Source organism: Hipposideros armiger, unplaced genomic scaffold (assembly GCF_001890085.2).
Source record: "Hipposideros armiger isolate ML-2016 unplaced genomic scaffold, ASM189008v1 scaffold_224, whole genome shotgun sequence".
In the NCBI taxonomy this organism is placed as follows: Eukaryota; Metazoa; Chordata; class Mammalia; order Chiroptera; family Hipposideridae; genus Hipposideros; species Hipposideros armiger.
The window spans coordinates 236,978-261,593 of record NW_017731574.1 but is presented as its reverse complement, the minus strand read 5'-3'; the positions used below and the strand labels follow the sequence as shown (position 1 = coordinate 261,593).

At 42.0% G+C, this 24,616-nt stretch overlaps 1 protein-coding gene across 5 annotated transcripts in view; it reads left to right on the top strand.

The window, feature by feature from the left end:
* Positions 1–5,077: 5,077 nt before the first annotated feature.
* The window catches only part of GARRE1 (granule associated Rac and RHOG effector 1), a 77,490-nt gene continuing 57,951 nt past the window's right edge, over positions 5,078–24,616 (top strand). Inside the window, exons 1-2 of one of the 5 annotated variants that reach the window (XM_019654516.1) lie at positions 5,091–5,134; positions 8,350–8,402. The gene's annotated coding sequence lies outside the window, so the exon portion shown is untranslated. Of the gene's footprint in view, positions 5,135–8,349; positions 8,403–11,324; positions 11,416–23,028; positions 23,080–24,616 lie in introns of those variants that run through there. The other 4 variants (XM_019654517.1, XM_019654515.1, XM_019654520.1 and 1 more) reach the window with 4 other exon arrangements.

Genomic DNA, 24,616 nt, shown 5'->3' with positions numbered 1-24,616 from the left:
CGGATCCCACATGAGGGCCAGTGACACTGCCCTCTAAGCTAAGATGGTGAACAACAGCTCGACCTGGAGCTGGGCTGCCATGAGTCACCGGCGACGGCCCAGGCTGCAGCTCCTGCTGCAATGGGCTGCCATAAGCTACCGTGTTTGGCCAGCAGCCAGAGTGAGAGGCTGGCAGCTGGTGTGAGCTGCCAAGAGCCGCCGTGAGCGGCCGTCCAGAGGCCGGCGATCGATCTGCCTCACCCAGGAAGAGTGCAATGATAATACCAACATGGGCCAGTGAAGCAACGTTCTCCACTACTAGACTGAAGAACAAAAGGACAGCAACTTGTCTGCTCCGCTTCCCTCGATCCCCCAGCGCTGTTCTCCTCCCTCAATTCCCCAATAAAATCTTTAAAAAAAAAAAAAGTGCTACATACCTCATTGCTGAATATCACTACGGTCACCATCGAAGTACTCCCCTTGGGAAGCTATGCACCGACGCCAGCACCTATTCCACCCTTCAAAGCAATTTTGGAACTCTTTTTCTGGAATGGCCATCAGAGCTGTCATCATATTACCCTTGATGTCCTGAATGTCATCAAAAGGTCTTCCTTTCAATATTTCCTTTATCTTTGGATAAAGAAAGAAGTCATTGGGGGCCAGATCAGGTGAGTAGGGAGGGTGTTCCAATACAGTTATTTGTTTACTGGCTAAAAACTCCCTCACAGACAGTGCTGTGTGAGCTGGAGCATTGTCGTGATGCAAGAGCCATGAATTGGCAAAAAGTTCAGGTCGTCTAACTTTTTCACACAGCCTTTTCAGCACTTCCAAATAGTAAACTCGGTTAACTGTTTGTCCAGTTGGTACAAATTCATAATGAATAATCCCTCTGATATCAAAAAAGGTTAGCAACATTGTTGCAACATGTTCATGAACTTAATTGTCTGCCCTGTATAGGGGAAAGGGAGGAATAAGGAGTGACTTCCTCAGGGAGGCAATCTGGAGACTGGGGGAGAAGTTTCCTCTTCAGCACATGACCCACACCATCCTCACCCCATTTCCTGCCTGGGCCATGCCACCAGAGCTAGACTGGACTGGCCTCGCCCTAGTCTCTTGTACTCAGCAGACAGCCAGCTGCTCTGTGTGCAGAATGTCTGGCCAGCCCTCTCCAGACTTTGTCCCAAATCCTGTGGATTCTGGAATGCAGCTACCCTTCCTGGGGCTCACAGCCCATCTTGCAGTTTTCACACTCCACCCAAGGGAGACCAATAAAGTGGAAAAGTTACTCTCTCCAGACTCAAGCTCATTGCCCCTGTCTTCCCTTTTCCCCAACACTTGGCTGTGAAAACTCCTCTGAAGGCTCTTCTTTCAGGCAGCCTCGCTAAAACTAACATGTAAAAGCCCAGCTTGGAAGCCCTGCCATGAAGAGTACACAGCCAACAGTAAGAACTTTGGCTGCTTAAGAAAATCAGTTCTCTGATCCCTTCTGAGCCCTCTAGGTGGGATGTTCATATTCTTCAGTCTTTCTGACATGAGGAATGTGAAGCCCTCATGAAAGCTAGCCGTAGCAAATCTTTTTTTCTCAGCGAGGGAAGGCATCTCATGCTAAGGTCAATGAGCATCTCTGACCCTTCTCACTAATGTAGGGCTCTTCAGTCATTGAGGAGCTCCTGAATCCTTGTTCTGCTCTCTTCTCAAGGGTGATGACCTCCGAGGCTTTCATCCATCCACAGGCTCTGGCTCCAACTCTGCCTCTAACAGATAGATTCAGGGAAGGACCTGTTCCCTGGCCTGGGCCTTCTTGGCCTCCTAAGTGGCAAATTGAGGTGTTGGTTTATCAGTCTCTGGGGTGCCACCCCATCCCTGTGTGCACGTTGAGGCTCCAGCCGTAGACCTCTCTGCAGAACTGGAGGATCACAGCTTCTGTCCCTGAACATCGGTGCTCCAAGACAGCCTGGCCCCCATCTCCAAACCCTGTGGGGTCCATCCTGTTTTCTCAGCACTCTGGTGCAAGATAATTTGGAATAAACAGGTGATATGAAGTGACAAATATCACCACCTGTGTGGTGGGTCCATGGGTGCTTTCCCCCTCCCTCTCCATATGTATGTGTGTTTGATGAGTGGAAACAAGTAGTTCAAACCTCTAGGAGTATGATAACTGTAGATGTGCTCCCAAAGCAGACTTGATATGGACAATACAAAATGTCCTCAGGTAATCTGGAGAGGTCCAAGACCACCTGGTGCTCAGAGCTCCACAGAGGCCGCCCAAACTTGGCACTGTTCACACTGAGCTCAAATAAGAGCCACATATGGCTGAATGGATCTCCAAAACCTCCTGGCCCTGGATTGAAGTCTATAGACGGGGCCCAGATGGTGCCAGTCACAAGTGGTTTCCAGCACCTTACTGTGGAACCATGATGTGTGGAGTGAAGTGAGCAGCAATGGTTGGGCCTGTGGGTCAGGGCCTGCCACATGGGGAGGGGGCCTCTTTAAAGTCCCATCTAGTATTTACCAAGTACCTGTAGACATGGCCACTGGAGCCTTCTGGGGCCTGTAGTAGGAGCTAGGAGGACCTCTAAATAAGAGATGATGGGCTTATGCTGAGACTGCAGGAGCCACAGGTGGCCCACTCGGAAGCCAGCCACCATCATCTCTGGGCCCTTTCCAGCCTATAAAGATAAGATGACACACCAAGGAACACTTCTCCAACCCAGCTGTTCTCTTCCTCCTCACATCCCTCCTCCCTTAGCTAGGGTTCCACAGCCCATCATGTCTGTAACACTCTTACCCCTCTCTCTGTTATTCAACCCCCAGGTGAATCCTTGCTCCGCCTTCTTCACTTTTACCTGAAAGCTCCTTGGGCAAATCACTTAATGGGAAAGAGGGTTGTACTCTGAATTAATGGTTATCAATCTGAAATAGATCCTCAGCACACTTTGGAAATCTACCACATTTCCTGTCAACTCACCTTTCTGCTTTCAGACCTTTTTCACTCTTCTCACACCTGCGTCCTCAAGCTCCCATCACTCTTGGCTGCAGCCTGAGGTAAACCCATTGCCAAGCATTTTAGATGCCTCTCCAGCCTTTTCTGAAACTCACAAAATGAACCAGAACGTCTCTGTCCTGTATACTCAGCTTCTTTTTGTCAACCAGATCCTCTTCTCTGACATTGAAACATGTTGAAGTCTCTTCCACCTTAAAAAATCAACCACCAAAGAGCCTCCCCTTAATCCACACCTACCTGCAGCTCCTACCCACAGTTCAATGACCACGTAGGCCCCAGTGACATCTCCAGAATTCTTCCAAAGCTCTAAATCCCCATCCCCAAACACCTGCTTGGTGCTTCCTCTGTCATGTTCACAATGGCACTTGTGGCCTTCTTCCTATTTTCCAAATATGGTGGTCTTCAGGGGCTTCCCATTACTGTGAGTGTCACCACTACAATGGCTTGTCCCAGAGACCCAAAAGAGGTTTAGGATTCCCTCCCTTTCCTGACCCTCCATATCTATTTAATTGCTGGCTTTATTCTCCATTACCACTAGCATAGTCTGAGTGGCTTTGACAGGGAGGTTCACATACCCACTAGTGTAAGAAGGCAATCTACAGGGGAAGAGGAAGAAACTGTTAGAACTTCTCTATATACTGTTGTTTTTATCTATAAATTTTCTTTATGTATGTTTCATAATGTAAATAGTACATTAGCAGTGTAGTGTCTATATATAATTTATAAATAAAATCTAGGTGATAGTCAAGCTTTTTTTCTGATAGATGTTAAAAAATGTGGAGGTTCTGGTCTAAATCAGGATCACCTTTTTCATGGTCCATCGAAATAGCCTCCTGACAGACCTCTATATCTATTAATTGATTGTGGTAAAATATAGATAAAATGTACAATTTTAACAATTTTTAAACGTATAGCTTTGTGGCATCAAGTAAATCCACGTTGTGTAACCAACACCACATTCACCTCCAGAAATTTTTCATCTTCCCAACCTGAAACTCTGTATACCCATTAAATATAAACTTCCTATGTTCCCTTCCCCCCCAGTCCCTGGCAACTACCATTCTACTTTCTGTCTCTATAAACTTGACAGCTCTAGGTACTCATATAAGTGGCATTATAGAATATTTGTCCTTTTGGGACTGGCTTATTTTACTTAGCATCATCTTCATGGTTTATCCATTTGTATTAATAGCATGTCAGGATGTCCTTCCTTTTTAAGGCTGACTCATATTCCGTTGTGTGTATATACCGCATTTTGTTTATCCATTTATCCATCAGTGGACAGTTGGGTTGCTTCCACCTCGTTGATTATGAATAATGCTGCTGATATAAACATGGGCATACAAACCTACATCCATTCTTGCCTCCCACAACGTAGCTCAAGTAATCCCTTTAAAACCACAAGTATGGTAAAATCACCCCTTGCTTAAAACTCAGTTTCCCAATGCTCTCAGGTAACACCTCACCACCCTTAATTTCTTGGAATACAAAGCCATTGAAGACACCTGCTGTTTCTTCTGTGGAAATGTCCTTTCCTCTCTGCTTCTCCAAGTTTTATTCTTCTTCTTCCCTTTAGGACCACAACTCTTGCTCATTTTCTGGGCGAAGAATTTCTGATCACCCGCCTTCACTAGGTCAGGGGGCACCCTCCCTCTTCCACTTTCCGCTCCTACCACTTGTCACAATTGGCAGAATATCATCACGCATATTTGTGACAATTTCATTGTGTTTCCACCACCAGAGAATAAACCTATGAGTGTGAGGGCATTATCCAGTCCTACAGTGCCTGTCAAGGCCTGGCATCTAGTAAGCGCTCAATATTTCAATAATCAATTTCAATAACAAATCCTTGAGGACGCCGCTGACTCCTCTCGCTTGGAGGCCAAGCCACAATGGAGGATTGGGGTGCGGCTCCGGCCGCCTGTCCTCAACCCCGCCCTAGTAGTCCCACACGAAGGTCCTCGGTCCCTAGGGAAGGAGGTTCAGGGGGCCGCCCCCACCCTGCCTGCGCAAGGAGGGTTCCGCTCCGAGCCTCTGGGTCCGCAGCCACACCGGCGTCCGCTTGGGGCGGGGGCGGGGCCGGCCAGGAGACGTCACTTCCGGTGTACACAGCCGGTCCGGGCGGTGCGCTGCGGCCGGGGCGCTTCGCAGGTGAGGAGCGGGCGCGAGCGGGCGCTGCCTGGCGCAGGCGGGCGGGGTTGGGGTTGGGGTTGGGGGTGGCCGGTGGCCGGTGGGTCGCAGCCGGGGTTGGCCACTGAACGAGTTCGCGGGGCGCCGGTCCGCTCGGGGCCGTAGGGCGCGGGGCCGTAGTCTCCCGCCCCTTGCCCGTCGGCTGTGGAGGACGCCGGGTGGTGGGGGCACTGGCCGGCCGGACGGAAGCCCGGAGGGGCCTCCTGGCTCGTGCCCGGGACCGGGGGGCGCGGCGGGGGACCCCGAGGACGCTGGCGGGGGTGGGTTGGGGGCAAGGCGCTCCCTCGGGCCGGTGCCGAGACCCGTTCCCGGAAGCCCGCAGAGCAGTCGGTGGAGGGACGGCGGCCTGTGGGAGGCCGGGGTCCGCTGGGACTGGCTGGGGACGTGGCCCTCACGCCGCCCTGCGGCTGCCCGGCGGGCTGCGCGCACCTTCCCCCGCGGTACCCGGCCGCCGAAGAACACAGTTTTCCGGCTGGGCTGAGCCAGTTGGCTCAGCCGGGCCGGGAGCGGTTCCGCGGAGACCCCGGGAGGGCCCAGCCTGAGAAGGATGAAGGACCCACGCGCGTGCTGCGAGCGCAGGGTCAGGGGTGTGTCTTCCTGCTCAGTTCCCGGCGAGGAAAGAAGCATGCCTGCTTGGCATGATAAGAATTTTGTTTATACTCCTTACAAAATTTGCCAGATAAACACTCAGCTTGGGTGGGGGGGGCGATTTGAAAATAGCTTGTTCCCGCCCCTCATCCTTATTATAAAAACCTATTCATTCTCCTCTCCTCACATTCAAGACAACAGAAAAAGTATTGTGACACTACTTTTTAAAATGACAGTCATCCGCCACCCTACCACTAAGTGACAAACATTACTTAACGTTTTGGTGATACCAATAAATATAGATATGTATTACCACTTCAATGGGCTTCATAGTATATCATTGTATATCATAATTTAATCAAGCCCTACTGCTGAACAGTTAGATTGTTTCCAGTTCGTCACAAGATAAAACAATTCTGCAAAAGGATTTGTCTGATTGTTGTTTTAGGATACATTTACAAATGAGAGAAAAGGTAGCATTCATTTTAAAAAGACAGTATTTTTTTTCCACTGTTGACATAAATTCTCCATCCGTTTGTTATAAAATATTCCATCCATGTTTGCTTCTCATTTCACTTTTTGTTTTACTTAAAATTTAATTTAAGTAAGCTATTTAATTTACTTAAAATTTGATTTTGATTTAAGGTATGAAATATTTTCCTAATGGGTTAGTTGTCCCAATTTTATTGAAGTATAACTGCCATTTTATCATATTTTAGACCTGAAGTTTTAAGTATGTGTTCGTAAAGAGCTACTTACAAATTTGATACTTAGATTTTGTGAGTGCTGTTTTTAAATTCACTCTATTTTTTAAAAGTCATTTTCCTTTACAAGTCCAGGAAATACTTAATGTTTGAGGGTTTTTTTTTTCTTTTATCTTTTAAAGTAAAAAGTGTAGTTTGTTGCTGTTTCATTTGCTTTCTTTCTGACAAGATAACAAACCATATGAAGAGTTGAGGTTTGTTGTGGCAACTTTTCAGTCTGGCATTTGAGATTCTAATCTTCCTCTATTTTTGCACACCAATACGTAGGTTAGCATTGGAGACCAAGATAGAAAAGTTCTCAGATTCCCTTGGCAAGCCTAGATTTTTCAATCTAAAATTATCTCTGGATTTTTGGAAGACAGCATGTTTTAAGCATCCTCTTTAAAAATTTTTAAACAAGTTGCACATGATTCTGCTGAAAATTTTACTAGGTGTTTCTTCTGTTGAAAACCTGAAGTCTAATACACCAGAAGCTTTATGTCAAGTGGGTCTTCCAAGTCTGTAGGAAAATAATTGTATCTGAGAGTTAGTAGGCATGGGTTGGGTGTCCACTTTCTCCCTTTCCCTCCTGTGACTTTGTCCTTAGTGGAAAGTGATGACATTTCTAGGTAGACAAAAAATGTTGGCTTAAATAAGGAATTGCTTTATTTCGGTGTTGCAGAAAAAGCAGGATGCCATTTTCTCTTAGATAAGTTCTGAGAACCCGAATGTGTCAGGGGTTGTGCTTCAGATGTCTCCATCTCTACCGAAACTGTCCTCTTGAGGGTCCCCTAATTGATAGATGCAGAGGCTGCTGCTTACTCATTGCCCTTGACCTTGACCATATAAATATTTGGCATGGTGAGCTACCTTTCTTGCCATTGTGAATGTCCTCTTGGTTGGTCTTCTTGACTTGGAGCTGTTGTGGTCATTTTCTTTGTGACTTGTGTTTTTTTCACTTGTCTTTGTTGCTCCTCTTCTTCCCACATCTCCCTGGGAGCATTTTCTAAAACCTGGCTTCATGCCTTTACCCCTTTCCCCAAATACACACTCCTCCTCACTCATTCAGTATGTGACTTTAAGTTAGAGATGCACTTCACTCCCTCACCCTCTCTCCACTCAGTGACCCCAACTCAGACTTTGCTGCAAGTAATTACTTTATCTCCCTCTAACTGACCCCTGGACATGTTCCTGAGGCCATACTTTCTCCAGGTGTTGGAGCCCCTCATTGCTTCCCAAGGTGGCCTGTCCTTCTTCAGGGCCTGGAACACATGTTCTGGGAACAATTAAGTTTTTGTTGAATGAATCAGTGATCATCTGAGCATGAATCAGAATAAATGTTACACAAATCAGCTATCTATAGAAAAGATACAAGCCAAGAGACATTTGTAAATGTAGTTGGAGAATTTCAGGGAAAACTTTAAGTTCAACCAAAATGACCCAGTTATAACCCCAGGAAGGCATAATTGGAATGTGTTTGTAGCCTGAATGCTTAAACTTAATTTTGTATCTTCAGAAGAAAGACTACATTTCTAGAAGGAGAGGGTTGGTTTGTGTCTATGGAAATTGGGATGGTGGCTTTAAGCAGAGGAACTATGTGCAGTTCCTCACTGAGTCTCTGCACTACCAGTCAGATGGGTACATCCCTGTTGATGCCTTTAGCCGGGAGAAACATTCCCCTACTCTGCTTCCATGCTCTTAGTACCCTCTGATTATAACACGGGTTCACACGAAGATTCCCTGCCAAGGAGAGAATGTGAGTGGTTGAGAGCTCTGCATCCAGACTGCTTGGGTCAGATCCTGGTCTTGGGATGCTGGCTGATCTCTCTGTTTTCCTATCTGTAGGATGGGGATAATAGCACCTTCCTCTTTGCTGCCTGGCACCTGCTAATTGCTCAGTAAGTATTATCTCTTGCCAGTATTTATAAACTTAGTAACTGCCCTTCTGGTTAATACACCAGTCATCTTTGAACTTAGATAGCCTGAATCAGTTCCCCAGAACCTGCTTGCTCCTCGGTGCTCTGACAAAGCTGAGCTCCAGAATGTGGAAGTCATGACAGATAGGCTCTTCCCAAACTGCTTGTCCAGAGACTCCAGCTGCAGTTGTCAGGGAAGACTTCCTGGAGAAGGCTGTGCTTGAGCTGAGTACTATGGGAAAAAATGAGTCCAGCACCACAGTAAGGGGAGAAGACTTAGGCAAGGTGATCACAGGTACAAAGGTGTAGAGGTAAGCAAGCCCGAGGTCTGTGAGCTGCAGGAGATTTAAGGTGAAGAGTGGACAGGTATCTATAGACAAGTAGAATGAGATTGGAGAGGAAAGTGAGACCAGCTCTTGAGGAAATAATATCTAATATATTGGGTACTAACAGTGCAGCAAGTACAATGTTAATCCCTTAGACCAGCGGTTCTCAACCTTCCTAATGCCATGACCCCTTAATACAGTTCCTCATGTTGTGGTGACCCCCAACCATAAAATTATTTTCATTGCTACTCTATAACTGTAATTTTGCTACTGTTATGAATCATAATGTAAATATCTTTTCGTTTTCCGATTGTCTTAGGCGACCCCTGTGAAAGGGTCGTTCGACCCCCAAAGGGTCGCGACCCACAGGTTGAGAACCGCTGCCTTAGACTCACTGTGCTAGTCAGGCTTGGTGTTAAGTGCTTAGTGTACATTACCTTGTTTAGTACTCACAACAACTCTATAATGTAGATACTTAGTCTTATAGAAGTGACATGTTGACTGTCACTCAGTAGGTGTCTCTTGATTCAGCCTTACACATTTCTGTAAGGCTAACCCTTGATATCTTTGGTGACTCCTGTTTCCTAAGGAAGCCCATGCATATCAAGATCCTCTGACTTCATGAAACCATCTTGGGTTAAAGTGTGACTATGTGTATCTTAAAATCAAAACAGTATAAGTGCAGATATGCATCAAGCTCAGAGAAATAATATCATTCAGTGAAAAAGGCAAGATGCAGAACAACGTATGTGCCCATTTGTGTGTGTTTGTGGGGGTGGGGGGAGGGGGGGAGGGCACACCTGAAACAAGTTTCTAAGTGCAGAAACAAATTTCTGGAATAATGGAAAAGAAACACTGGTTGCCTTCTGGATGAGTCACCAGAAATCGAGGCTGTTCGACTTACCTAGCTTTTCTTGCATACTCTTTTGTACAGTATAAACTTTTTCACTGTGTAGGTATATTATATTTCAATTAAGAAATAAAATTTAGGGGCGGCCGGTTAGCTTGGTTGATTAGAGTGCAGTGTTCACAACACCAAGGTTGCTAGTTCGATTCCCACATGGGCCGCTGAGATGCACCCTCCACAGCTAGAGTGAAACAGCTGCTTGACTTGGAGCTGATGGGTCCTGGAAAAACACACTGTTCTCCAATAAAAAAATAAATAAAATTTAAAATGTTTTTTGTGTAGATAGCGGTCATTGAGAGAGAGAATATAGCATAGAGGTTAAGAGCAGGACTCTATCCAGATTGCGTGGGTTCGAGTCCTGTCTCTGCCATTTACTAATCACTAACCTCTAAGTCTTACAACCTTTCTTGACCTCATTTGACCCAATCTGAAAATGGGAAGGTAATAATACCTACCTCCTGGTGTTATAGTGATGCTTAAATGAGTTAATATTTGTGAAGTCTTTAGAACAGTTACTGACAGGTGTGGGTTTTTGGCGGTGGTGGTGGTATAGCCCTGTATTGTGTACTACAGGGAATGTGAAGATGTGTCCAGGCTCTGTCTCTGTGTACTTACAATTCATTTGGAAAGGGGAAAGCATGCAAGGCTAACTCAGATGGGCAATGGCAATGGTGGCTGCTGGAACTCCAGAAAGGCTCCATGGGAACTGAAGAGGCCCACAATGATTTCATGGAAACAATGAATCTTAAATAAGGGTAACTTCTAGAAAAAGCGAAAGAGGAAAGGACACAAAGGGACTTGTTCCAAAGGTGGTATGTGTTCCAGATGGACTGAGGTAGAGGAATGAGACAGGAAAGAGCCTTGAGGGAAACTGGAATTGGGATGTGTTGTGTGATGGCAGGTCATCGTTGTATGGCAGAGTTTTCCTTAGCCTAAATAAAATAATGGTATGATTTATAAACAGTGACATCTTGGGCTTGATGAAATGTGGTAGCTGTACCTTGATCTTTTAAATGGTGAGGTGTCTGTGTAATTTATTTGATGACCCCCTTTTAATGCAGGTCGTGTGGGTTCCTTCCAGGTTGATGCTTATGACAGTGCTGCTAGTGAGCTCCCTGGATGCAAGCCTCCATATTTACTGAGTCTGTTTCTAGGATTAATTTCTAGATTTTTTTTTTTTAACCATTTGGACTATGTTCTTTGTGTCTGGGCCAACTGTCAGATATGTGCTTTTTCAGATTGGTAGTTGCAGAGTGTAGATTGGAGATAAATGTTACCTTAAAAAAATAATTTTCATATTAAAAATAATTTGACGATTAGGTGCTAGTGAGATGGTAATTATGACTGGGGACTTGGGAATACCTTCCCTAACCCCACTCCCGGGTCCCAGAGATGGATGTGTGTACCTGAGAACACAGGCAGAGGAAAGCTTGCTTGCCTTCCAAACTTGAGTACTTGCCACAGGCTGTGGTAACCTAGGCAGGAAGAGGCGAGAGTCGTCCTTACCGGTTCATGAGGACCTGTCGTGCCCTTGGGTCTGCAGGTAGGAGATGTGCCACATCCTTGTGCTTAAGTAATTTTGTAATTCGAGGTGATCCCTTCCTCCGCAGTGTTCACGTCCTAGCCTGGGGCTGAAGGAGGAGGGAGTAGTGGGCAGGGAAATGGGAGGAGCCGGGACCTCCTTCCTTCTGGAGGACACCGGGCAACACTCCCTTTAGTTTGTTTCCAGGACTTCGGGAGTTAAGGCCAGAGCTACAGGAAGGTAAGTACAGTTTTTGAAGTTGTTGTAACTATGCAGTATTTGGGGGCGAAAAAGTTGGTGTTTTTACTAATTGTAGATCAGAATAAAGAATTCCAATAGACGATAAAATGCTGCCCTCCTACTAGTCCCCAGCCTCTTTCAGAGCAGCAGTCTCCATTTACTGAGTGAAACTCAGGATATGCTAAGTGCTGTCCTTAATGGATTTAATCCTCATCACTGAAGACATTGAGGCACAAGAGTTTAAGTAACTTGCCTAAGTTCGTAAAGTTAGTAAGTGCCATCCATTCAACTGATAATTACTCAGAGCAGGAATTCATATCTAGGTCATTCTGACTCTCAAACCCATACCCGGAACTACTGCACTTTGGCAGTGCTGTTTCCATGAAATCTCTTTGTATCAAAGCATCTTACCTACAAGATAAGAGCATGAGCATTTTCTCCTTTTTTTTTTCCATTTAGGCTGTAAGTAAGCTTCTTAAGAACAGGAATTGTTTCTGTCTCATTCACCACTGCATCCCCAGTACCTGAAGCAGTGCCATGCACATAGTAGGGCCTCAGTAAATGCTTGAATATGTGAAGGCTCATGGCCTAGATAAGTGGCAGAGCCTGGAAGCCAGTCAGGTGAGCCACTGCAGGCCTGCTCCCTAGAGCTGTCTGCCCTGCCTGTGGGAGTGATGGGGAGGAGGCTCCTTGATTATCCTTCCTCATTGCTAAATATTTGACTTGCAGGAAGGTTTAGGGGGAAGAATGGGCTCCGTAGCTGTGACTCTGATTTGCCATTATTTTTCAGAGATAGGAAGGCTTACTGGGTGTAAAAAATTGGAGTCAGAGTTCCCAGCCTGGAGGAGGGAGCTGCTACAATTATCCATTGATAAAATTTTTCATGAGTTCCTTAAATTTTCAGAAATGGTCCTGGATCTAAAGTGTATTTATCTAATATTTATATAATTTTCCTCTGTAGTAAGAGAAATAATTTTCAAATTACAGTTTGATTTACCCATTTGTATATAAGCTTCTTGATAAATACTTGTTTTTTCCCATTTGAGATTAATTTGGGGTAGATTCCACAGTGCAAACTGTTAGTAAGTAGCACTGTAGAATTTTAAGTTGTCTTAAGTAACTTTCTAATGGATATATTAGCTTTCACTAGTTCAGCTTTTTAAAATTTTTTTATTCCTTTTTTTTTTTTTTACAAATTTGGAAATTTTGGATAACTAGGCTAAAACTCGGCTTAAACACAGCTGAGTGGGTAAAGGCTTTTTCATGCTGTAACACATTGTAACAAAAATGAACTGCAGGTTTTTAATATATAGAAATTTTGGAATTTTTTTTAACCAGTTGTGTTTGAAAAATTACATCAATGCTTTATGGTTTTTAAAAATGATTTACTTTAGTTATTCTCACTCCTTGATTTACACTTGAATTTCCATCAAGCAGCACAGTTTGTTGTTGGGAATGTTTTCATAGTGCTTGGGTTTGTTTGATGTGAAAAATTTTAATGGTCCAAAGCCATTTTAGTTTATAGATAAAAACTTCATTTTACCTGAGCAAATTTTTAAAGGAGTTTAAGAGCCGACTTTGGTCACCCTTTGGTGATGTGTGGTAGTTGTTAATAGGTAAACCTTTTTTTGGCAAGGCATTGTCACCTCCCTCCCCCTTTTTTCCTTCTTTTGAAAATTTCTGTTTAACAAAGAAATTTTTGGACTCAGAGTGTTCCTCTAATAACAATATTTCAGAAGTTCTAATACTTGTTTTAATGGCAGTAGGCTTTGAGAGGCAATCTTTTGACTTCATAAGAAAAGACTAAACACGAGTCTTGGAATACAGTAAGTTGATTTAGTACCAGGAAATTAAACAGATAACTAGGTCTGTCCTCAGCAGGACTAAATTATAATGGATATTTTTCCGTTAAATTTTCACCATTTTTCTTTATATGAAATTGAATATATGGTGATTACTTTCCATTTCATTTACTTTTTATTTATGTAGTGACTATTCAAAAAAATAAACTAGCCTTTGATTTTCCTTTTTTCTTCCATCCAAAATACCCTCAATTTAAACAAAATTAAACCTGCCCTTCATCTATATGACTGTTTAACATATTTGATCTATTTTTTTTAAACTTGTGTTATTTTGAAACTAAATTTCAATTCTTTTGACTTTGTGGTTAGAAAATTTTTTTCTTCTGCTTAAATGGAATTATCAATTGTTTGTAGATTACCAAATGTAAAAGCTCTTCAGATCCGCTAATGATCACTTGCTTTGTTTTGCAGAGGAATGTCATATTTTGTGGGGATAAATTGTTAAAGAGCAAGTGTCAACACAAAAGACCAAGTCAGGTGTCACCATGTGGAGGCAGACTAAGAAGCTCCTTGACAGCATACACTGTTAGCCTCTGCATTTTGGGTGCCTCGAGCATTCAGGCACAACCCACAGGATTGACCCCTGTTGGTAGTGGACGGGTGTAGAAGCATCTTTATTTGAACTATCAAGCTATGATTAGAATTATTTAGAATTCTATGATTAGAATTTTTATTAGTAGGGGTTTTTCTAGCTACTTGAGTTTCCATAACTCAATATAGAATAATTTAGGCTTCAGATTTTGTCAACCAATCAGTTATTTAGTAACTTTTTGTTTTATTTTAACGAGCAGTTTTAGTAGCCACTTCCTAACTAGAAGGGGGAAAAAATAGTTTAATCTTAGCCTCCTTAAATTGTTTTCATTGACATATTTTACTCTGATAGGACTTTAATGTTTCAGTAGTTTTCGCATGATTCTTTAACATGCTTCGATATTAATTCCTTGGAAACCTTTTCTGTATAATAGACTAGTGTACAGTTTTGCACTTATTTTTCTTTGGGTGTAGTCTGGACTTAGTGGACCCAGAAGTGTCACTTCCTTTCCTCTGGCCTTGGCTCTCCATGCCTGCCTTTCCGTTTTCATGTTTTAATGATACCTTCCCTGCTCAGTGATTTGTGTTCAGGAAGCTGGGCAGTGATTACTTTTGTTTCTGCTTTGTGAACTTCCTCCCCCACTTCCTATTTTTACCAAGCAACTACAGGAAATGAGGCAGCTCCTGGCTGGCTGCTGTTGAGCGCTGATTTTAGGTGGGAGAGGACAAGGCCTTAGGGCCTGGGCCATTTAAAGCATTTTCTACCTTTGTCTTTTCACTACCTGCTTCCTGTAGGAATCATAGGAACACCACTGGGTTGAAATGACAATGTGTGTTTGTTGCTCAGCCTTTTTTTGGTGGGGTGGCAGAACAGGTGCTGCTCAGCTGGAGGAAAGAGCTTTTGTGAAGTGAGGTTAACAGTATGGGTAGGACATAGTGGCCCTGTGGACCAGCTGCAGATGCTGACATGGGTGAATAGTGTGGCAAGAGCAAAGGGTTCGTTTAAGGGACCTCTTACAATTAAGGCTGGAAAGGTGGATTCTGGTTACTTTGTGGGGGCCTTGACTGGCAGGCTTGGAGTGAACTGAGGAGCCCCAGATAGATGCTCTCTTGAGATCTGACAGGACCTAAGCCTCTGTCTGTGGTGCTCTCCTTCCTTTACACTCATGGCATTTGTTTTCTAAACCACTTACTTAGTTAGGGTTTACCTACCTCTTTTCCAGTGATACTTCTTACTGTCCTGTGGACCTGTTGTAGCTTAATGCATGGGGAAATTTGTATCATCGTCTCAGAAAGAAGTAACTTTTTATACATTAGGTAACTTGAATATAGGAGGAGCTCAAAGCATTTGATTAGCAGAGTTGCTCAGTAGAGGGCCATTGCTGGGCCGGCCGAGTGGCGCGTTGGTTAAGAGCTGGCTTGGGACGCCAGAGGGCCCCGGTTCGGATCCCACATATGAAGGCCAGTGACACTGCTCTACAGCTAAGATGCTGAACAACAGCTCAACCTGGAGCTGGGCAGCCCTGAGTCGCCGGCAACCGCGTAGACTGCAGCCCCTGCTGCAGCGGGTTGCCATGGGCTACCGTGTGTAGCCAGCAGCCAGCATGAGCGGCCATCCAGAAGCCGGTGACTGATCTGCCTCGCCCGGGAAGAGCGCAATGATGGTGCCAACTTGGGCCAGTGAAGCAACGTCCTCCACAACTAGACTGAAGAACAAAAGGACAGCTACTGTATGTTCCCCTTCCCCCAACTCCCCAGCGCTGTTCCCATCCCCCAATTCCCTAATAAAAATCTTTAAAAAAAAAAAAATAGAGGGGCATTGCTGACCTTTTGGGTGGATAATTCTTTGTCTTTAGGTGGACAAGGACTGGGGCTACACTGTGCATTGTAGGATATTTAGCAACATTTCTGGCCTTAACCCACTAGCACTCCCTCAGTTGACAACCAAAAAACGTTTCCAAAATGTCCCCTGGGCAGGTGTGTGTGTGTGTGTGTGTGTGTGTGTATGTATATGATCACCTCCACTTGTTGAGAACCACTGTGTTAAAGGATTGAATACTGACTTCCTAATTTTGTGAAATGGAATAAAATAGAATATTTGGTTCCTTGGGATTGGAGTTTGTTAGTTTCTATTCCAGTATCTGACATTCTCATTCATTGTTAGTGTGCTACTTAGATTTTGCCCTTGTCTATCAGCCAGCATTGTGGTATACCTTCTGTGTGCTTTCGCTGAAAGATCTGGTGCCCTGAGCATCTGGCAGCCTGGCTTCTGGTCCTCATAGAAGGCATTCTCTCTCAGCCTTAAATGCTTGCCTCAGAATGCTAGTTCTTTGGAAGCTGAACAGTGCTGGTATAAAAGAGAGAATGAGAGGCATTTAGGATGCACCAGTACCAGTAATCAACATTTATGGAGCAGTTGCTGTAGAACAGATGAATGCGATTGAACCATTAATTGTGAACAAGACTGGTAGGATTGAATGTAAGGGGTAGAAAGGTAAGGGAACAGGGACAGGGATAATGCCTTGGGTTTAGGCTCAGGGTGAGTTGTACCTTTAACCAAGGCAGTAAATACAGAGGACACACAGATGACTCAGTAAATTCGAAGGACCTGAGGAGATGTCTCATGAGTCTAGTCTTGGGAGTCTAGTCTGGATTGGAGAGTTAGTTGAATTTGGGCATAATCAGCAATGGAATGAATATGAGCCCCTAAAGAGAAATCACTTTTCATTATTCCAGCTCAACTTCCTGTTAATCCCAAGAAGACTACAGCTTTAAATAATCTAAGAATGAGAAACAATGTCATGGGCTAGGTATTTGATAGAGGTGGAACAGTACAGTGATGGAGAGCTCAGCCTCTGGTGGCAGACTACCAGGCCCCAGATCCAACTCTGTTGGTGACTACGACCATATCCATGTGGCAAGAACTTGAAGAACTCACTTAACCTCTTTAGATGCCTCACCTAACTCACAGGGTCATTTATGAGCATTAAATTAGGTAACAAATATAAAGTGCATAGCACAGTGCCTGGCACTTAGCACCCTTGAAGTTAATGTCAGCTGTTTTTATTTTATAGTTCTAGTGAGCATTAAATGAGATTATGTACCTAAAGCTTCAGGTATAATGCTGTAATACAAGGTTAATACCTTGTAGGCATTTAATGAATGGTCTGTTTCGTTGAGAAGGACTTGTATGAACATGGTATGCCATCAGTAGTCTTTTTTTTTTTTTTTTAAAGCAGAACCTTATTTCTAGCACTTAACTACTGCCTCTGTGAATATGGCAAGGCTGACTGTATGAATGCTGTATAGAAATAACCGTTAAATAACACTAAGAATGCGCTAGTTATTCAACAAATATCTGTTCAGTGTTTACAATGTACATAGTCCTCTCAAATATCTTGAATGAGCTTAGTGGTCTTGGGGGTTGGAGATGGCTGAGAAAAACACAAAGGAAACTGTCCGCTGTGATACATTACCATACAGCAAGGTAATGCTAAGACAGGGCCAACACCGAGGTGTTATGGTAGCACGCAGAGGCCCTCCTAGCTCAGTCTTATCAAGGTGGCTTGCCAGAGGAGATGATGTCTAAGTTAGACATTCAGGAGGAGTGAGAGTAAGCCAGGAGAGCTTGCCAGGTAAAAGGAACTGAATCTGTAGATAGTGAGAGGGAAGATGGTACAAACAAGAAGTGGGCAGTGTTGGGCAGAGATGGTGGGACTGGGTGGGTGGATGGGTGGGTAAGAAAGTTGGGAATGGTAGTGGAGAGCCATAATGGATTTTTAAGCAGGGTTGTGGCATGATTAAATTGGCTCTATAACAATCACACAGCAGCCAGAGGGGAGCATTCCAGGCATTTCGAAGGTCACTTACGAGGCTCTCTATAATTCAGGCAAGAGGTAATGCTGGTCTGAACTTTGGATCAGCAATGAAGATAGAGGGAAGGGAAAAGACCTGAGAGGTATTAGGAAGGCAGGAAACAGATGACTAAATGATTGACTGGAAGTAAAGGAGAGTGAAGAGTGGAGGATAACTCCCAGGTTCCTGGTTTGTTCAAGTACGCAAATGGCGATACCATTCCTCAAGACAGGGAAGGAACACTGAAAGACTGGGAGAGTTGGTTTTGGACATTTGACTTGGAGACCTGTCCAGTAGGCAGTTGAATACTTGGGATCTGGAGCACAGAAGAAAGATCTGGGTTAGAGAGATGCATGTGGGGATCCTCCCCAGAGAGAATATGTTGATCTTAGAAACAGGGCACAGCATAGAGCTCTGAGGAGTCACACAGTAATTCAGGTCTGTCAAGGAGGGAGGTGCTTCATAGAGGCGACTAAGGAAAGCCGGTGGGAAGGACGAGAGCTAGGAGAACTACCATCTTTTCACAGCCCTCTTTTTAATGTGGTGACATAGAAGGGGAGCCAAAAACGGAGAATCATGAGAGAGAAGAACTGAATCTTTTGGGCATTTTTTCTTGCCTGGATAGATATTTTTAATTCATGAATGTTGAGAATAAAATTCTTCAAAGCATTTTTCTGGAGTGCATTTCTAAATATGGCTTGTGTCATTCTGAACTGACAAGAAAAAAAAGCCATGGGAATGGTTGGGCTTTGAACTTCATAAACAGTAACTTCACTCATGTCCCTAAAGAATTTCCTGTAGTGTCTCCACATTATCAAAGGTATATACTTAAATTTACATTATTGTGGACTGGAGAGGAAAGAATTTTCTGTATTTTTTTCTCAAGAGGGAATTGTTTGTGAACTGGTTCATCTTTTTAAAAATAGCAGCTTTATTAAAATATAACTCACATACCATATAATTCACCCTTCAAAATGTGTAATTTAATGATTTTTAGTATAGCCACAGAGTTATGCAACTACTATCACAACTAATTTTAGAATATTTCATTACTCTAAAAAAAAAAAAAAAGTATCCATTATCAGTCATTCCTCATTCTTCCCATCTACCCCAGCCCTAGACAACCATTCATCTACTTTCTGTTTCAAAAGATTTGCCTATTCTGGGCATTTCATATTAACGGAATCATACAATATATTGCCTTTTGTGTCTGGCTTCATTCACTTAGCATAATGTTTTCAAGCCTCAGTTTATATCATAGCATGTATCAGCACTTCATTCCTTTTTATGCCTGAATAATAATATTCCATTATTTGCCTATACTACATTTTGTTTATCCATTTATTAGTTGATAGACATTTGGGTTTCCTCTCTTTTACTATTATGAATCATACTGCTCTGAACTTTCATATACAAGTTTTTGTGGAGACATGTTTTTTATTTCTCTTGGGTATATACATAGTTGTGGGATTACTTGAATACTTGGTAATTCTAAGCTTAACTTTTTAAGATACTGCCAGACTGTTTTCCAAAGTATTCACACCATTTTACATCCCCAAGGGCAGTCTATGAGGATTCCAGTTTCTCCACATCTTCACCAACATTTTTCATTGTCTGTCTTGTTGATTATAGCCATCCTACTGGTTGTTGGTTGTGAAGTGATACCTTGTGTTTTGGTTTGCATTTCCCTGATAACTAATGATATTGAGCATCTTCTCATGTGCTTATTTATCATTTGTATTCTCTTCTTCAAAGGGTTCATCTATATTTGATCATCAGTTTTGACAGGGTAAATTTAGTTTAGTTGTAAAACCTGAAACCTGAAACTGTGAAAGAACAGATGGACACATTTGACTAGAGAAATGAGCGGAAAGTGTGTGTGTGGTAAAACATGTAAAAGATAAAGGACAGGCTCCCCAGAGAAAGAGCCAGCACTCTCCACCTGTATCCAGTCTGAGCTTGAGAAACAGGGTGCTTCGTGACCCTGTTACCTAGCTGTGACTTTGGAAGTAGAGACCCTGATCTCTGCTTTCTTCCCCCAGCACCTATCCTAAGGCCACAGATACTGCAGCCACTGCCAGGTTTCTGCAGAACAATGGCCTGACAAATAGAGAGGTAGTTTGTCACATAGATGATCCATAGGGAAGCATGTATCAGAATTTCCTTCCTTTTTAAGCTGAATAATAATAGTCCATTGTATGGTTATACCACATTTTGTTCATTCGTCGATGGACATTTGGCTTGTTTCCACCTTTTGGCTATTATGAATAATGCTGCTGTGAACATGGGTGTACAAATAACTGTTCAAGATCCTGCTTTCAGTGCTTGCGTGTATATACCCAGGAGTGTAATTGTGGGATCATATGTTAATTATCTGTTTTATTTTTTGAGGCGCTACCAAACTTTTCCACAGCAGCTACACCATTTTACATTCCCACCAGCAATGCACAGGGTTCCAATTTCTTCACATCCTTGCCATCATGTTATTTTCTGTGGTTTTTTTTTTCTCTTTTCATAATAGCCATTCTAATGGATATGAAGTGGTATCTCATTGTGGTTTTGTGTTGCATTCTCTAATAATTAATGATGTTGAGAATCTTTTCATGTGCTTATTGGCCATTTGTCTATTTCTTTGGACAAACTACTATTTAAGTCTTTTGTCCGTTTTACAGTTAGACTGTTTGTTTTTTTGTTTTTGAGTTGTAGAAGTTCTTTATGTATTCTGGATACTAATTCCTTTTCAGACATATGATTTACAAATATTTTCTCCCATTCTATAGATTGCCTTTTCAGTCTATTGATAGTGTCCTTTGATGCACAAAAGTTTTAATTTTGAAGTCTGATTTGCCTGTTTTTTCTTTTGTTGCCTATGTTTTTGGTATCATATCCAAGAAACCATTGCCAAGCCCAAACTCATTCATTTTTATATATTTAATTTTACTCTAAAAGAGTTATTCTTTTGGATGCTTAACTTATCTCAGTATTGGACATTAATAGAGCTTATTCTTCAAGTTGACTCTGGGTCCTTTAGATTTGAGCCATGTAGAATATTAGATGGGTTCCCTGCTTTCTGGCCTGATGAGAATTCCGGGGCTTATCTTTTTGTTTCTGACCCCAGATCTAGAATCAGGCATTTTTATAAAGAGCTCTGATTCTTTTTGGTGGGATATAGTATTAGGGGCACTCATTGTAACTGGGTTGTGAATTCTTTTAGGTCTTTTCCATAAAGTAAATATGTACTTTTTGGAAAGAAAGATGAATCATGATTTCATATGGATATGTTAAACTCAAAGGATTCAAGGATTTTATTTATTTGATTTAATACTTGTGTCTCTTCTCCTTTGTTAACAATAATACCAGAGAGGTACAGTCAAAACACTGTTCTAACTTGAAATAAACCTTTGTGTTGTTATGCCACCACTTTGATAAGTAGTTTAGGTTCATTTGTCTGTTTTTTATTTTTAGGGATTGTTTTCTTTTTTATTGACTTTAAAAAGATTATATAAAATATTTACATGGTTCTAAAGATACAACTATCCAGCAAGTTAGATGAGAGAAGTACGGCTTCCTTCCTTGCCGTTGTTCTCTGTACCTCAGGTAAACGTTGTTATTGGTTTTTGGTTTATTCTTCCATTGTTTACTGTATTTTGTGCCATGTATAATGTGCACTGTTTTGCCCAAATTTGTGAGGGAAAAATAAGGGTGCGCATTATATATAGGTAGTATTAATTCTGTATCTATATAAATATTTTAAATTCTTTTATTTTTGCTTATGAGTTAAAAGTTTAACTCTAAAAGTCAGTAACGCTATCCATATACAAAATAACACTTTGGAATATGATAATCGGTTTTGTTGAACTTAGATGAACTTGCAACAACAAAGAATTCTTGTCCTTCTATGCTGTGTAAATATCGTAAATTTGTTACCGGTACATAAAATTTCTTGTACCTTTTATCTGTTCTTGTGTTTTGTAATTACGTGTTACGTAAAATATCTTGTATCATAATATGTTCAAATATAAATGATAAAAATTCTTTATAATACAAAAAACAAGTACCTAAATATAAAAAAAAATTTGAATTAAAAAATTAAAACAAAAGATTTTTCCCTGAAAGTTTGGGCCAAAAACGTGGGTGCGCATTATACACAGAAGTGCATTATAGACGGCAAAATACGGTATTTAAAAAAATATAAGTGTGTGTGTCCGTGTGTCCGTGTCCCCTATACCCTACTCTACTCCCATTATATTTCTCCCCTTGTTTTTCATCTTGGCAATCATTTTTCTTATTTCTAAGAATTCTTTCTTGATTTTTGCTTCCTTTGTGATTTTGCTTGCTTCTCAAATCTCTCTGAGGATATCAGTTAGAATTTCTTTTCAGGTGTTTTTCTGGGACCTAAAATATGTTTCTTCTTGGGTCTGATCTGCTTTTCATCTTAGTTGTCCTTTTTGTCCTCTTTGTTTTCTTTCACTATCTGGCTATCTTTGTCAATGAACAACTGGGCTGATTATCTAGGTAACTGGTAAGAGGCTCCTGTTCTTCCAACAGTCCCCTTGCCTTAATAGGAATTGGCTCATTCATTGACCAGGAGTGAGAAGTATGGCGATCAGGTAGACAGACCTATTTCCCACTCCTGATTTCTGGACCTGCTGACTCAAAGCTGGGCATTTATTGAGCTCCTCCAGGAAAAAAGGGCTCTGCCTCTCTGCCCACCTCTGACTCTGCGTGCTCTGGGCAGCGTCTACTTGTGCTCTGGTCTGTCTTGTCATACAATTAGCTGCTTTCTCTCTATCTTCTAGAAAGTGGCCAGCATTTAAGTAGACTATATCCCTCAGCTCTTCTCATTACTGTTGTGCTGTGATTCCCTTGTGAACACATCTCTACTGTTATATCATTGGGATTTGGGGAGGATGGAGAGGTAAGTACATGTGCCTATTTATTTAGCCTGTCATCCTGCAGTGAAGCTACTTGGTGTCATACCATTGCTGTCAGTAGGACTGCTTTTCACTTCCTTTCTTCTGTTGGCTTAATGACTTAGATATGGATTTAAAATTTGTTCTCTATGTTCACAAACGATAGCTATCACATCACTGAAACATTCGATGCTGCCCACACTAGAATATGTAGATTCCTACTCAGTTCAGGGATTGGGTGACTTTACAAGACCTTGTTTGTCAGTGACTTTTCCCCAGAAAAGCAGAGATAACGAGGCCTGTTTACTTTCACTTATTGTGTGGGAATAATAAAAAGATCATCAAGCATTAATCCTTAATATTTGCCAGACATGATTCTTCATGCTTTATGTGTATAAATTCATTTAACTCAATAACAGTAGTTACTGTTATTATCCCTATTTTGCAGACGATGAAACTGAGACACAGAGAGGTTAAAGAACTTGCCCAAGGTCACATAGCTGGTAAGTGGCAGAGCCAGGATTTCACCCAGTTAGTCCACCCACAAGGCCACCTTTTATCCACTGTACTCTCTAAAGGGAAGCTCTTCCGATTTTCTCACGATGACCACTTTTATATCTCATCAGTTATGGATATAAGAAAACACTTTTTACTTTGAGTAGTTTCAATCATGTTCATCTTTATTATTTGAAATAGAAATGACTGATAACTTTGATTGCAGAAAAGAACCTTTTAAATGATGTAATCAAGTCTGAGTTCAATTTTAATCTATTGAGAACTTTTGCAAATTATTGTGGTGGTTAAAAGATGTGACATCTACTAAAGTGTTCTTTTCTGCTCTGTGTTTGAGAATCTTAGGCAGCAGTAAAACTTACAAACACAGGACTTAAATCTTACAAGTCTTGGCTACAGCTAACTTCTGAGGTCTTTCACAATGTCTATTTATTTCCATGTAGCATGAATAGTGGATTCATAAATAATGAATATTTTCCCAGTGAAAGTTCTTTTTAAGAAAAGAAATGTGCTTAAATGGATTGAACATGTTTTAGCCCTTCAGGCAGATAAATATGGGGTGAAAGCATTAAAAAAAAACAGCAAGACAAGCATGGAGAAGAACTTTACTTTTAAAAAAAGTAAAAGTGATGTATCCAGGTGCTTGTATACATGTTTGTGTACATTTTAAACTTTATACTACAGAAATGTTTAATCATTTATACAACAGTAGAGCAAATAATATGATGAACCTCGTGTACCCATCACCCAGTTTCCAGCAGTTCTTTGTCAGGGGATATTAAGATCGCTGCCGTGAAGACTACTCCTTAGATGGATATCACCACCTTCTTGGCATATTGTTCTTGGCAAAATCCAATTTGAAAATAATAGAACTTGAATGGTGTTTCAGTTTCGTAATATTTCCTTGAATTCAACACTCTAATTTTGATTACAGAAAGGCTCAGCATAGGAACACCAGGTCTGTTAAAAATAAACCAGTTTTCATGTAAGCTATAAGGGGTTTGTGCCTGGGGAAGAAGGCAAGGCTTGACTGTGTGACTTACGTGGTCTCGTTAGAAGCAATTATGATACTAACAAGTTTTCATTGACTTGTCCAGCTAGCCCCTTGGTTCTCAGAAAGAGAGTCATTTATTACATTGGGGAGAAAATTCACAGTCTGGGTAATTCAGAACAGAATATTTATGAGTTGTGAGAGTCAAGATACCCAAGTCTGATCTTGACACTATGTGGTCTAGTGCAAGACATTTAGTATCCTGGGATTTTTTCCCCCCTCATCTGTAAATCGAAGGGCTTAAATTAGGTGATCTTTAAGAACCAGGTTCTGGATAGCATTATTTAAATACAGATTTCCAGTTGGAGTATGAAAAGGATACTAAATATGACATTAAAGGTAACCCTGGAAACTTATTTTTTATGTGCTTATTTTTATGTACCGTATTTGCCGGCGTATAAGACGACTGGGCGTATAAGACGACCCCCTAACATTTCCACTCAAAATACAGAGTTTGTTATATACTCGCCGTATAA